The sequence below is a fragment of the Protopterus annectens genome, chromosome 2.part0, assembly GCF_019279795.1.
Source record: "Protopterus annectens isolate FY-2018-M chromosome 2.part0, PAN1.0, whole genome shotgun sequence".
Lineage (NCBI taxonomy): Eukaryota > Metazoa > Chordata > Ceratodontiformes > Protopteridae > Protopterus > Protopterus annectens.
Window position 1 is genome coordinate 1476187091 of NC_056728.1, and position 15405 is coordinate 1476202495.

Sequence of the window (15405 nt, forward strand, 5' to 3'; positions counted from 1 at the left end):
CTCCATAAAACCACACTTATTCATATCTATCATTTTGGCATTACTCTTGCCATTCTTTTAGCCATTATAAGCATGAGCACTTTATAACTATGGTTTAATATTGAAATGGGTCTGTATGAAACTGGATCTGATGAATCATTATCCCATTTAGGTAATGCAGCTTACCACTGGATTCTTCCAGGACATTGGTACTTCTCCACCAATCTATTCCTCAGGACTTTCCTGTAGATTGGTTACACATTTCAATTTTTATCAGATTTCCTCCTATCCTAACCGTTAGAAATTGAGCCTCATCTACCTCTCACCTTGGCATATTTAATTTGTCTATAAACATTTCCATTTGTATTGTTTCTTGCTTTTCATATTTGTCTGCTTTATAGAGACTCTCACAGAATTTCCAAAAAATTTCTAATACATCTACAGAATCTCTTGTTACTTTCCTTGTTTTAGGCTCCCTAAGTTTGGTGACAGACATTTCTATCTTCTGTTGCCTGACTCATTAAGCTAAAAGTTTTTGTGATCTAGTGTTATTATCAAAAACAGTTGCTTAACAGCAATCTTTCTAAACTTGTGCATATGACTGAGGTAACCTTTATTTTCAGTATAGCATTCTGCAGTTGATCCTGTTCTTGTAATGTGAGATTCCCCCTATTCTGCAATACTTTAACATTTGTCAGTCCCTCTAAATAATCCATGTTATTTCTTAACCATAGCTCCCTTTTTTTTATTTCACCACTATTTTCAAACTCCACTTTAATTTTATTCCACTCCCTAAATATATTTTCATAAGAAATTTCTATAATGTCTAATAACTCCTTAATAATCTGCTCTACCCATTCCTTAAATTCCTCTCTTTTCAGCAGATAGGTGGGAAAGCCCCAATGTCTCATTTTTATTTCATTACCATGTGCTTTTATTTTGGCTATTATTGTCACATGATCTAAAATAGTTATTGGGTGAGTATCAAGACCTTCAATTAAATGCGTGTGTTACTGTGAAATGTAAATTCTGTCTAGCCTAGCCCAGTTTTATATCTTTTGTGAATAAAATGTAAATTCACTCTGAACTCCTATTACTTAATTCACATCTTCCATGCCAAATGTTTTCATAAATATCTTCAACAGTCCACCATCCTTTGTTATATTTTTGCTCTGCACCCAGCAGTCACATCTTGACTGCAGCAAATCAAATTCCAGTCCCCACCTATAAATAATATTCCTTGCTGAAAACTGACTATTTCTCCCAGAATTTTCTTAAGCTCCATTATAGCAGTTTTAGGTGGAATGTAATTATATGCCAGTGTAATCTTCCTCCCTTACCAGTAGCCCTTACCACTACAAATCTACCATTATTATCTTTTTTTTTATCTTCTTCTATCACTATTGGAGCTCTTCTTGCAATTAATGTAAGTACTCCTCTTTTCCCTTGTCCCAGGTATTCCGCTGAATAGCTGTCCAGAAAAACTTTTCTTTAGCAAATTCACATGTTTATTTCTTTCTAAGTGTGTCTCCTGTAACATAGCTATTTTCACTCTACATTTTTATTATAGTTCACTACTCTTTCTTTTTTTTTTGTATTTATCAGAGAGGCCATTTACATTTAAAGACATTACAGAAACCATCAATGTATTAAAAAGTTATTATTCCCACATTTTATATATAACACTTTTTGTTAAATATCTAGTTCCAGTTTGTCTGTTACATGCATGCACTATTTCGTAGGTTGAACTTTTATACAGTTGTTTCTTGTCATATCCATTTCAGCCTATGTCACATCTTATAAAACTTTTTGTTTTATTGAAAGCCCTCAAAAAACAAACAAGCAAACAAACAAATAAACACACCCCAATCCCCCTATAAGTTATTAAATTAATACTAATATACAAAACTATGTACAACTTCAAATACTGAAGTTTTACCCTCCTAATAGGAACAAAAGTCTGAAACAGGCAGCCACACTGACAAACCTGAGTTAACCTAAAAGAAAGGTTATCAATGCTAAGATGCATGGTGCAGCCTGTGCTTGTACTAAGTGCTGATTGATTTTATCTTATCTTTATACCTCTCCCAGCTGGGAAAATTCATGAATGCATTCAGAGAACATTTGCTACACTGAGAAAGCCCCTGAATGCTTTAAGAGAACATTATCAATCACAAAAGAAAAACAAAAACCCTGAATGCTTACAGAGAATATTATCTCCTTGCCAATTTCTCTTTTCTTAATTTTTTCCTTAGGCAATCACTCTCCACCAGACTGTAACCAGTTCTCTTTATCAGATTATTTCCATGGAGACATGAGAACCACGCAGCCAGCTTTTTTTTTTTTTTTTTTGTTATTTTTATCAGGTTGGTTTAATGGAAACATGAAGACCAGAATTGTTACTGAGCATACATGTATTTGCTAGAAAAAAAAAAGAGTTCTGTCAAGGAATTTATGACTAAATCAGCTGATAAAGGAGGTGGAAGAGTAATAATGGATATGGGAATGTATTTACAAAGAGTTGAGGTTTTTTGTCTGATAAATTGACATATGATAATATTACTTTCATTGATCTTAATTATATAATTATAAATGTAAATATTGATGCATACAAAAATGCATATGAAAAATTATCTTACATTAGAGCTTTTAAATTATTTTTTGTTGAAGATTCTGTTACTCTTATTTATTATGGTCTGCAAAAATGCACAACGATAATGTTAACCTGCCAGTGAGGTCTATAGCTTCTGTAAGAGGATAGATAATTATTTACAAGGTATATTAAAAGAGTTTTTTGAAATTCTCACCTAGCTTTATGTGAGATAGTAATGACATCTTAAAACAATTATATAATTGGTAGAAGTGACTGAGGATTTGGAGCAAATATTTGAAACTTTAGATGTAGATTCTCTTTTATATGGTTATTCTCAATGATGTTGGTATAGATTCAGCAAGGCAATGTGTATATATATATATATATATATATATATATATATATATATATATATATCGTGACTTTACTAGTAGTGAAATAAATAAAGTTTGTGAACTTGTATACCTTGTTCGTACTAATAATATTTTTTATTCGAAGATAAAGTTTATCTTTAGAGGCAAGATGTAGCCATGGGTACTTCAATGGCAAACACATATGCTAATATTGTATTAACATTGTGAAAAAAAGAATATTTATATTCTGAATCTAGTGCTTTCGTATGTCATATACTCTTTTACAGAAGATCTGTGGACAATATCTTTATACTTTGGAGTGCTAATGAAAGTTGAACTAGATGCCTTCTTAAAGTATCTGACTGATACTGGGATTTTATTGTTTATTTTTCTGTTTGTTTCTTTAAAATTTAAAAGGACATTAATTTACTGATATAACTTTTTGGGATATACAGTTGGCAAAAGTACATAGTAAACTTAACACAATGTTTCACGCAAAAGATACCAAACAGAATACATATTAGCACACATAAAACATGCATCTAAAATGTATTATTAAAAATATATCTAAGGGAAAAATGCTTAGAACAGCTAAACTAAATACAAATTATATAATTCTTGAACATCAAATGAGTGAACTTATAGTTTATCTTAACAAAAGAGGTTATAATGAAACTTACCTAAGAGAAAATAAATCATTCATTATGTCTAATCAACTAGATATAAATAAACCGATCAATTCTGATGGGATGTTAACACAGAAGCAAAATTGTTGTAGGAAAATAATGAGGATGACACTGTCATATAATAGACATAAGGATAAATTAAAGAAATTATACAGAGACAGTGGCACATTCTACATGGTGTAGGGGAATTAAGGAATATACTTGATAAATGATACCTTAGTTATAATATATCTAAGAATTTGAAGTAGAAATTATCTTATAAGGAACACAATATAACTAGAAATGTAAGATTCAGTTAGAGAAAGGGTACTTTCCCCTGAAACAGTTGTACTTTCTGCAGATGCATATTTTCAAATAATGTATATATACATCCAGTTATAAAATGTCAGTATAAAAATAATATGTACACAGATTATAATTCTATGAATATACTATATATTTCCACTTGTATTGTTTGCTCAGCTTTCTATGTGGGTAAACCCAATAGAAAGCTTAAGTAACAAATAGGTGATCATTTGAAATAAGAAGTAAACTTGGTAGCAATGCACTTTACAAACATATAAATGAAACTGTTGAGACACATTATTTTATATGTATGGTATTACAAAATGTGTCTGCATATTTGAGGAGTGGAGACATCATTTCAAAGCCTGAACATGTAGAATATAAATGGATTAATATTTTGAGAGTCACCAAATTGTTGATCGGACCTATGATGGGAGACAAATTGATTTACTTACCCAGCTGATGTTGATTATTTTGGACAATAATGTATTGAAGTTTCAGCATAAGATATACTTGCAAAAAGAGGGCGTAGCTATGGGCACATCTTGTGCCCACAGCTATGCCAACTTAGTAATGGCTAGTTGGGAGAAACAGTTTGTATTGTTGAACAGTATGTGGGAGAAACAGTTTGTATTGTTGAACAGTATGTGGAGTCAGATTATCTTTTACAAATGCTTTGTAGATGAACTCTTTATCTTATGGAACGGTGACTTAACAGGATTGAACAATTTTTGTGAATATATCAATAGCACCACAAGTTTCCTTGAATTTGAGGTCTGTTTTTCACATGACGAAATGAACTTCCTTGATGTATGTGCATATTGGGATGATAAAGGGACACTTTCTACCAAGATACATAGGAAAGAATGTCACAGGAATCATCTATTGCATAGGACTAGCATGCATCCACACCATGTTTTTAGTAATGTGGTTAATAAACAGGCACTGAGAACCTCATGGTTGACTACAGAAGGGAGATTCAACACTGAGATCAAGGTATTAGAAGAGAGGTTTGTCAATAGGGGATATAACAAAGCAGAAGTTTTCGATGTAGTTTTTAACATCTGGGAGCTTAGGAGTGATAGAGGGAAACCTTATTTCTCTGAGAGGGAGGTAGTCAGCAATGTTGAGTATGCGATAGGTGGAAAATTTAAGAAGAGACATGTGAGAGTGCCAGTTGAATATTCCAGTGATGTCACAGTAGTTACTGATGTCATTCGGAAATACTGGCCATTACTGATACAGGATCCTCAGATAGAACCCATAGTGGATGATAGACCATCATTTTCATACAAAAATAAGAAATCTTTGAAACAAATGTGTTATTCCAAGGGTAAACAAGAGTTCAAGTGTCATGATAAGTTGGGGACGGTCCCATGTTTGAATTGTAATCAGTGTCAATATATCGAAACAAGTAATGTGTTTTCACATCCTGCCCTTAGGAGAGACTTTTTCTTCAAGGTAAAGGCAAACTGCAATAGCATCAACACTGTTTATTTGGCCATATGCAATAGATGCTCCGCTTACTATGTGGGTAAAACCAATAGAAAGCTGAGATATAGAATCAGAGAGCATTTATTGAAAATTAGAAACAAAGACAACACTAATGCATTGGCAAGGCATGTTGACAAGACTGATGCCAGTCACAGTTTTAGGTTTCAGGTAATAGAAATGGTGTATGGTTTATGAACGAGGTGGTGATATAGTGAATTTGACTGAGACAACAGAGAGCAGGTGGATATTGAGGCTTCGAGCAGACAAGGGGAGGGGGCTGAATGAAAAGATACCCCTCAAACCCATATTGAAGTCCAAACCATTACAAAGGTAAACCAGCTGTTTTGAATTCTTGTATAGGAGTATATATTGCTTAGGATAATAACATTCTGTTATGAATATAATGTTGCATTTTTTCAGTATTGCTTATACAGGGAGTTCTGCCTTGATACATTGTCCTTTTTTGCAGTGCACATTAATAATGTTAGCATAATGTCTTTTTTACATTTTCTGTAAGTTTTAAAATATGTTGCACATCGGATACGTATTTATTATGATGTGTTTTTTAGTTTTCATTTTTATTTTTATTGTTGGGTCTATATCTATATGATTATTGAGTATAAATCTGTTTTTAGATAATGTGAGTTTAACTAGCATATAGTTGAATGATGACATGTGAAAAGTTTTGGGTGTGTCAGTGATTGAGTGGTATTTAAGCAGAGAGCAGTAAGTTGTTATTAGGTCTGAAGAAGTGGTGTTTCAACACCATGAAAGCGCTCACCAATAAATCTACTGTTTTTATATGCAGCCGTTGAGTAGTTCTTTGGATGTGTTTGTGGCGAATAAATGGATTAATATTTTGAGAGTCACCAAATTCCCTGAACTAAATGATTTTAACATTTTGAAGCCTGTATTGAAAATGAAACATTTTAAATGGTATTCTAAATAATATTTTGGAGCTTGTATTGAAACGGATGTGCCTTAAACTAATTTATTTTTTTTAATTATTTTTTGAAATGCGTTTAACAGACATATATTGGCAGCTGAGTTTAACCAGTGAGAATTCTTAATTAATTATGCACTTAGTACTTAAGTTACATGGTTTTGTTATTTCTTTAAGAACTTGAGCAAGTGTATTTGCATAATCTTGAAGGCCTATTGTGCTGTATTAATAACCTTATTCCTGCTTCTTTGAGCCATTTTATTCCTTATTTATATTCTTTATCTCAGGTCACTGAAAACTGTCTAGAAGGCTATTCATATATTTGATACATTAAAATTTGCTTTCAACAGTACAGTCATAAAGAAGATTCATAAAAATAAACCACTTGATGGTTAATGGGAACTCCTTTAAATAGTTCTTTTTTTCTTTTGTGTGTGAGGTTTAGTTGATTTTTTTTTTCATTTATGTTCACAAATCTCTGATTTTAAATTGTTTTATAATTATTTAACAAATTGAAAATCCAATAAAAACTTAAAAAATAAACCACTTATGCTATGAGTTGCATAAAAACAATAGTTATAAATAAAAAAAAACATTAATATCTTTAAATACTACTTGCAAGTTTTAGTTGAAGCTTATATTAGTTTATTTGTTTAAATGATTCAGTTAGTTTTAATTGCATATTAGGAGTCATAAAGTGTTGACATATTTAATGGAAATTTATATTCGGTACATTTTACACACTTTTCTGTTGCAAACATTTTAATCAGCTTGGTTTAATTTTACTGGTGTTTATATACCACATGATTCATTCAAAAGTCTCATAAAGATGCTTTCACAATTATTTAAGCAGTTAAAGGATAATATGGATATGCAGATTAACTTAATTTCTTGTTTATTATAATAATTCAGTATAGTTCACTTATCAGTTTTACCCCCCTGTTGAAGTGGACTAGATATAATTTCATTGTTTTCATACACTGTAAGCATGTTATGAATATTCATACTCAATTTAATCTGCCTTGCAGAATCGGTGCTAGAAAACTGCACATTTTGCTAAAATACATTAACACAAAGACACTTGCTTTCAAAGGGAATTTCATGCTGTTAAACAAAAGTATGAAAATGAACAGTATCAACAAAGATCTTCATTAGTACTATGGAAAAGAGAATATTTAATTCCATAAAGTTTTAAAATACATCCAGGACACTGAGAATGGAAGACATGTCAGACTGTTGCAGCCAAACATTCCACTGACACTTAACTGATGAAATCAATAAAAAGGCTGAAACATGCATGTCTACAGCTAATAGGGTTTGGCTTTATTGGCCTTAATCTATTCATAAAGAGATAAAAATGAAAAAGTCATGGGTATTCAGAAGCTAAGTAAATGAAACACTTGATGTCCTTAAGGGATCATTTGCATATATCCCATGGGTCTCCATTACAGCAGGTAAGGTATCTCATAGTGAAAAATCTAACTTGGTTTGGTTTTTTTTTTTGGAGTTTTATTGAATCGTTTGTCTCTATAACCTTTTTACTTTTCTGTCCATTATAAGGAAATATGTTTGCAACAAATATTTTTATCTTATTAAACTTAAGAAAGAGAACGAAAAAAAACTCCACACACTCACAAATCCGAAAGGAGAACCAGGCAGCTGTTCGCAATGACTGAAAGCCACAAAGTGCTGAAAACATTAATGTATAACTAGTTTATTTAAAACAAGACACATTTTCATCTCTCTAAAAAAAGAAACTTCATCAGAAATAAAGAGAAAACAGATCTGGAACCTTTTAAAAGTTCTGCTTAAAAACAATTAGTGCTTTGAGCCAATCAGCTAGTCCCATTTGGTTAAATAAGGCTCAATATTTAAAGTAGTATCAAGAGAAAAAATACATATTAAAAGTATGAATTAAAAAATGTGTGTATATAAAAGAAACAACTCTAATGTTCAAACACAAGTCCAATGTTCAAAAAACAAATACAAATATTTTATCAACATCAACTACAATGATGAAAGCAGTTACTGTAATCTGTAATAAAGTGGTGGAAACTACCTTATAACAGTATTCCTACATTTGATTAGAAATGAATGAAGAAACAAGTAATCTGTTTGATGTTATAATATAATAAACAAGACTAAGAAGTCAAAGTTGTTAAAATTTAGTGTCACAAACAACTCTTTTTGTTTCAATAGACAAGTGATGTTGCAATTGTCATTAAGACCAGGGTGACAGAACGCGTTTAGTAACAACTGCCATTCAAGTTCGCTGCATTCCAATAATATAGACGTAGGTCCTCCTCTAATATTATGCGCCAACTGGTCAATAGCTAAAAATTGAAAAGAATGATCAGGTTTAGTATTGATATGCTTAGCTAAAGCGTTGTCACTCTTGTTTTTAGAGACCGCATACATGTGTTCATAGATTCTGTCACGAAATTTGTGGTCAGTTTTGCCCACATAAAAAGCATTACAGTTTTTACACATAGCCAGATAAATAATACCATTAAAATTACAGTCAAGTTTGTGCATAATATAATATTTTTTACTAGCTATTTCAAAAAATCTGCTGCTTTTTACATGTTTACACATTCTACAAGCTCCACAAGAAAAGGACCCACATGTTCTGTTGTTTACTCTAAGTTTTTTACATTCAAGGAGACTTTTTAAATTGGCACCTCTCCTATAAATAATAGTTGGATAGGGTCCGATTCTCTCCATCAGTAAGTTGTCTTTGTACAGTAAGTACCAGTTCTTATATAGGGGCAGTTTAATTTGGTCAATGTCATTATTAAAGGTTGTAATAAAACAAGACTTATAATGATGGTTGGTGGAACTAAGGTTTTCCACTGACTCGTTACTGTTAAAGTGCAAAGAGTTAGTCCATCTGTTTGTGAGATATAAGTCATTATTCATGTCAGCTACAGTAGTAGATACCTCATTGTAGGTGGTCTTATAAGTTAAAATAGCGATGAACAGACCAAGCTTACATTTGTTTGCTACTTCTACTATTAGTTCTTGGACAAGATGGATAGGGTATCCTCTATTCACAAACATGTTTTCTAATAGTTGGCATTCCACAAGAAAATCTGTTTCTGCAGAGCACATCCAAGCTGCTCTGACCAGTTGGCCATTAACGATAGAACGTTTCTGTTTAAAAGGGTGTGCACTAGAATAATGCAAAAAAGAATTACAATAAGTTGGTTTCCTGTAAATAGTGGAACACAGCTTGTTATTAGCAGACACTTTAGATAGTTTGACATCCAAATAGTCAATACTAAATGTGTCAAATTTATATGTGAATTGAAGAAAGGTAGTCATGGATTTGAAATATTTAATAAGTCTATCAGCTGCATAACTGTCACCTCTAAAGATGATAAAAATACCATCTAAAAATCTTGAGTAGAACACAAGAGAATTTAATATTTCTGCTTTATCAAAAATAAATTGTTTTTCCCAATAAGCTACGAAAAGGTTTGCTAGACTTGCCCCACATGGGGAGCCCATGGCTACCCCATGCTTCTGCAGAAAGTACTGACCATTAAATGTAAAGAAGATATTTGTCAAAATTATGTCTATGACTTCAGAGACTACATCTATATCATTAGTTGAAGCATTCAGTTCCTTCAACAATAAAGGCACCCATTCCACTGCCTCCATATGTGGAATAGAAGTATATAGATCGACCACGTCAATAGTCAAAAAATTGAAATCGTGGTCGATGAACAAGTTATTGAGACTCTCCAAAAATGACCAAGAGTCCTTGCACACTTGTGGGATTTTTCTCAGGTATTTTTGGAGTATGGAGTCAACTACTTTGGCACAAGGGTACGTTAAAGATGCTCTACCATCTATGAGAGGTCTCATTGGTGGGTTCAAAGTGTCCTTGTGCATTTTAGGGATTCCAAACATTATTGGTAACTTTGGAAAAGAGATGTTAATATAGTTGAAGGTGTCTAAATCTATTTTAGCTTCAATAAATAAGTCTCTGAAATATTTTTTAACTCTAGACAAAGCTGTATTGTATTCGTTAAGCGATACCCTAGAATAAGCCGAATTGTTTAATACTACTTCCATCCTGTTGTTATAGTCAGTGGTGTCAAAAATGACTAAACCACCCCCTTTTTCCAGTTTAATACACCGTACCATAGATGATTTAATCAAGTTCAATGCTTGAATTTGTTCAGAACTTACATTACAAAATCTAGTGTGGTTGACATACTTACAAGTAAGTGCAATATGTCTAATATCAAGGTCGCAAACTTTCAAACACACATAACAAGGCTTGTAGCGGAGGGTTAAAAGCACTTAAAGGTTTAAATGAAGCATCAGACAAGTTGTAGTTACATGTTACAACAATTCTAATAAACAGAACGGACACAATTCCAATAATGCTGGCAGCGAACAGGTGGGACCAAGTCTCAGTTTACCATCTTTTCCTCCAGGACAACACATCCGCGAACCCAAACCTAGCTTGATTCTCACAGACTCTGGAAATTACATGAATGACACAGAGCTTATTGGCGCTCCTTCGCTTTTGGAGTCGGTGAACAATACGGGTCATTTAGCTACAGGTTTCACCCTTAACATGGAACGACCGGCTTCAGTGTCTACATCTACATCTGTGAGTACCCAAGTTATTTCAGCTAAATTAAAACTTTTAGATTTTAAACTACTTAAACTAAAAAAGCTCCAGCTAGAAAATGGTTTACTTTAAACAATGTTTAGCTGAGAAGCTGGTGCCTAAGGGCTTGCGTTACCACCAATTCCCGACAGGGTTACTACCTGACTCTTCATTTCATAAAGAACTGCTGGACTTGTTCAATTCTTCTGTTTTTTTACTGACGGAACTAATGATAAAACATTATTCTATTCAAATAGAAAGTATTATTGCTGAAGTGAATGAGCTTGACAAGAACATTAAGACAAATGTTGACTTTCCTAGATACAAATATGACTACAAAAGGGTTTTTACTAGTATTGAGCAATTCTTGGAAAAATTAAAATCCAATAAAATAAAGAAATTGAATAGGGACCGTGTAACCGATTCTAATGGGTAGCTCAAGTTTGGATTAATAAAAACCACGTGAATGGGCTTAACCATCTGATCCCAACCAGTAACCCAGACTGTTCTAGTGACGTTAATATAGGCTTAGACGCTAACAACGCCAAAGTTTCTGAACCATTAAGACGTAGTGAAAGATTGCAGTCTATCAATAATAACAGTAACAACAGTGCCAACATGCACCAACCTGTTCAATCTCTTAATAACCATCCACAAGAACAGATTTTTCAACAAGGGGTGAATACCAAGAACCTATCAAAACCACAATGTTCCCGGAACCAGCGGAACAAGGTCTGGAACAACAGGAGGAAGAGTTGAGTGACTTTCTTTTGGATTGTGCTTCCACCAAGTTGACTATACCGAAGAATTCTAATGGTGATTTTAATATTTATAATTTCTCATCTATCACCATAGAACCAGACTTGGTGGAATTATTGGCAAAGGGTAGCACCTTTGTACCTAGTAACAATATTAACATTGCTAAAACATTGATGGACTTGAAATGTTTTGTTAGGAAGTTAAATCTTTCCTTCCTTTTTGGTAACTATGACTTGTCTCACACTTCATTTAATCCTTTAAGCACTTTTAACCCTCCGCTATACCCTTTGTTACATGTGTTTGAAAATGTTTGCGAACTTGATATTAGACATATTGCACATACTCGTAAGTATGTTAACCACACTAGATTTTGTAATGTAAGTTCTGAACAAATTCAAGCATTGAACTTGATTAGATCATCTATGGTACGGTGTATTAAACTGGACAAGGGGGGTGGTTTAGTCATTTTTGACACCACTGACTATAACAACAGGATGGAAGTAGTATTAAACAATTTGGCTTATTCTAGGGTATCGCTTAACGAATACAATACAGCTTTGTCTAGAGTTAAAAAATATTTCAGAGACTTATTTATTGAAGCTAAAATAGATTTAGACACCTTCAACTATATTAACATCTCTTTTCCAAAGTTACCAATAATGTTTGGAATCCCTAAAATGCACAAGGACACTTTGAACCCACCAATGAGACCTCTCATAGATGGTAGAGCATCTTTAACGTACCCTTGTGCCAAAGTAGTTGACTCCATACTCCAAAAATACCTGAGAAAAACCCCACAAGTGTGCAAGGACTCTTGGTCATTTTTGGAGAGTCTCAATAACTTGTTCATCGACCACGATTTCAATTTTTTGACTATTGACGTGGTCGATCTATATACTTCTATTCCACATATGGAGGCAGTGGAATGGGTGCCTTTATTGTTGAAGGAACTGAATGCTTCAACTAATGATATAGATGTAGTCTCTGAAGTCATAGACATAATTTTGACAAATATCTTCTTTACATTTAATGGTCAGTACTTTCTGCAGAAGCATGGGGTAGCCATGGGCTCCCCATGTGGGGCAAGTCTAGCAAACCTTTTCGTAGCTTATTGGGAAAAACAATTTATTTTTGATAAAGCAGAAATATTAAATTCTCTTGTGTTCTACTCAAGATTTTTAGATGGTATTTTTATCATCTTTAGAGGTGACAGTTATGCAGCTGATAGACTTATTAAATATTTCAAATCCATGACTACCTTTCTTCAATTCACATATAAATTTGACACATTTAGTATTGACTATTTGGATGTCAAACTATCTAAAGTGTCTGTTAATAACAAGCTGTGTTCCACTATTTACAGGAAACCAACTTACTGTAATTCTTGTTTGCATTATTCTAGTGCACACCCTTTTAAACAGAAACGTTCTATCGTTAATGGCTAACTGGTCAGACCAGCTAGGATGTGCTCTGCAGAAACAGATTTTCTTGTGGAATGCCAACTATTAGAAAACATGTTTGTGAATAGAGGATACCCTATCCATCTTGTCCAAGAACTAATAGTAGAAGTAGCAAACAAACGTAAGCTAGGTCTGTTCAACCCTATTTTAACTTATAAGACCACCTACAATAAGGTATCTACTACTGTAGCTGACATGAATAATGACTTATATCTCACAAACAGACCGACAAACTCTTTGCACTTTAACAGTAACGAGTCAGTGGAAAACCTTAGTTCCACCAACCATCATTATAAGTCTTGTTTTATTACAACCTTTAATAATGACAGTAACCAAATTAAACTGTCCCTATATAAGAACTGGTACTTACTGTAGAAAGACAACTTACTGATGGAGAGAATCGGACGTAATCCAACTATTATTTATAGGAGAGGTGCCAATTTAAAAAGTTTCCTTGAATGTAAAAAAACTTAGAGTAAACAACAGAACATGTGGGTCCTTTTCTTGTGGAACTTGTAGAATGTGTAAACATGTAAAAAGCAGCAGATTTTTTGAAATAGCTAGTAAAAAATATTATATTATGCACAAACTTGACTGTAATTCTAAGGGTATTATTTACGTGGCTATGTGTAAAATCTGTAATGCTTTTTATGTGGGCAAAACTGACCGCAAATTTCGTGACAGAATCTATGAACACATGTATGCGGTCTCTAAAAACAAGAGTGGCAACGCTTTAGTAAGCATATCAATACTAAACCTGATCATTCTTTTCAATTTTTAGCTATTGACCAGTTGGCATATGATATTAGAGGGGGACCTACTTCTATATTATTGGAATGCCGTGAACTTGAATGGCAGTTGTTACTAAATGCATTCTGTCACCCTGGTCTTAATAACAATTGCAACATCACTTGTCTATTGAAACTAAAGAGTTGCTTGAGACACTAAATTTTAACAACTTTGACTTCTTAGTCTTGTTTATTATGTTATAACATCAAACAAGTAACTACTTGTTTCTTCATTCATTTCGAATCAAATGTAGGAATACTGTTATAAATTAGTTTCCACCACTTTATTACAGATTACAGTAACTGCTTTGATCATTGTAGTTGATGTTGACAAAATATTTGTATTTGTTTTTTGAACATTGGACTTGTGTTTGAACATTAGAGTTGTTTCTTTTATATACACACATTTTTTAATTCATACTTTTAATATGTATTTTTTCTGTTGATACTACTTTAAATATTGAGCCTTATTTAACCAAATGGGACTAGCTGATTGGCTCAAAGCACTAATTGTTTTTAAGCGGAACTTTTAAAAGGTTCCAGATCTGTTTTCTCTTTATTTCTGATGAAGTTTCTCTATTTAGAGGGACGAAAATGTGTCTTGTTTTAAATAAACTAGTTATACTTTAATGTTTTCAGCACTTTGTGGCTTTCGGTCATTGTGAACAGCTGCCTGGTTCTCCTTTCGGATTTGTGAGTGTGTGGGATCTTATTAAACTTACTATTATGACTTTTTAGTCTGTCTTTAATATTTTGTTTAAACAATTGTTAAAAAACTATAGACAATTTACATATTCTTAGGGGACCGGGCAAAGGATTGTCTGCACTGATCACTCTTCGAAGATCTATTAAGGCAAGTGTCTTACACAACTGCCCTCTCTTCTTTGAGATGGAAACTGCGACAGTGACTCTTAACTTAAGATTATCAAATATAAGTTGCAGACGCATGAGAAGTGTGCATTTACAGGGTCATTTGTTGCACAATCATACCAAAACCTATTTTGCCTCTAGACTATGCTTTCAACTTTTGTAGTGTTCTACCTTTTTTTTAAGATGTGAGCATTATTCTTGGAGACTGTTATTAAATGTAGAAAAATTCTAGCATGATCAAAATGCAAAAATGTAAAATAAAATTAAATAAAAAAGCAAAAGCAAAAAAAAATTCCAAAAAGAATGGCATGCAGCATTATTTTTGTATTAATTCTAGTACTTTCATCTTGAAAGAGTCTTATTCAGATGTAAAAACAATAGTGGTCCAAGTATGTCTGATTTCCTGTGGTTGCATGCTACAACAAAAGCAGTTAATGAGGTGAAGTTTAGAAGAATGTCTTTCCATATGAAGTTATGGATATGTCTCCTTCTTGTGATTCACATACTTGATTCTGAGGCATTATAAGGAGGATTGGCTGAAGCTTACTGCCACATAGATTTGAAAAGG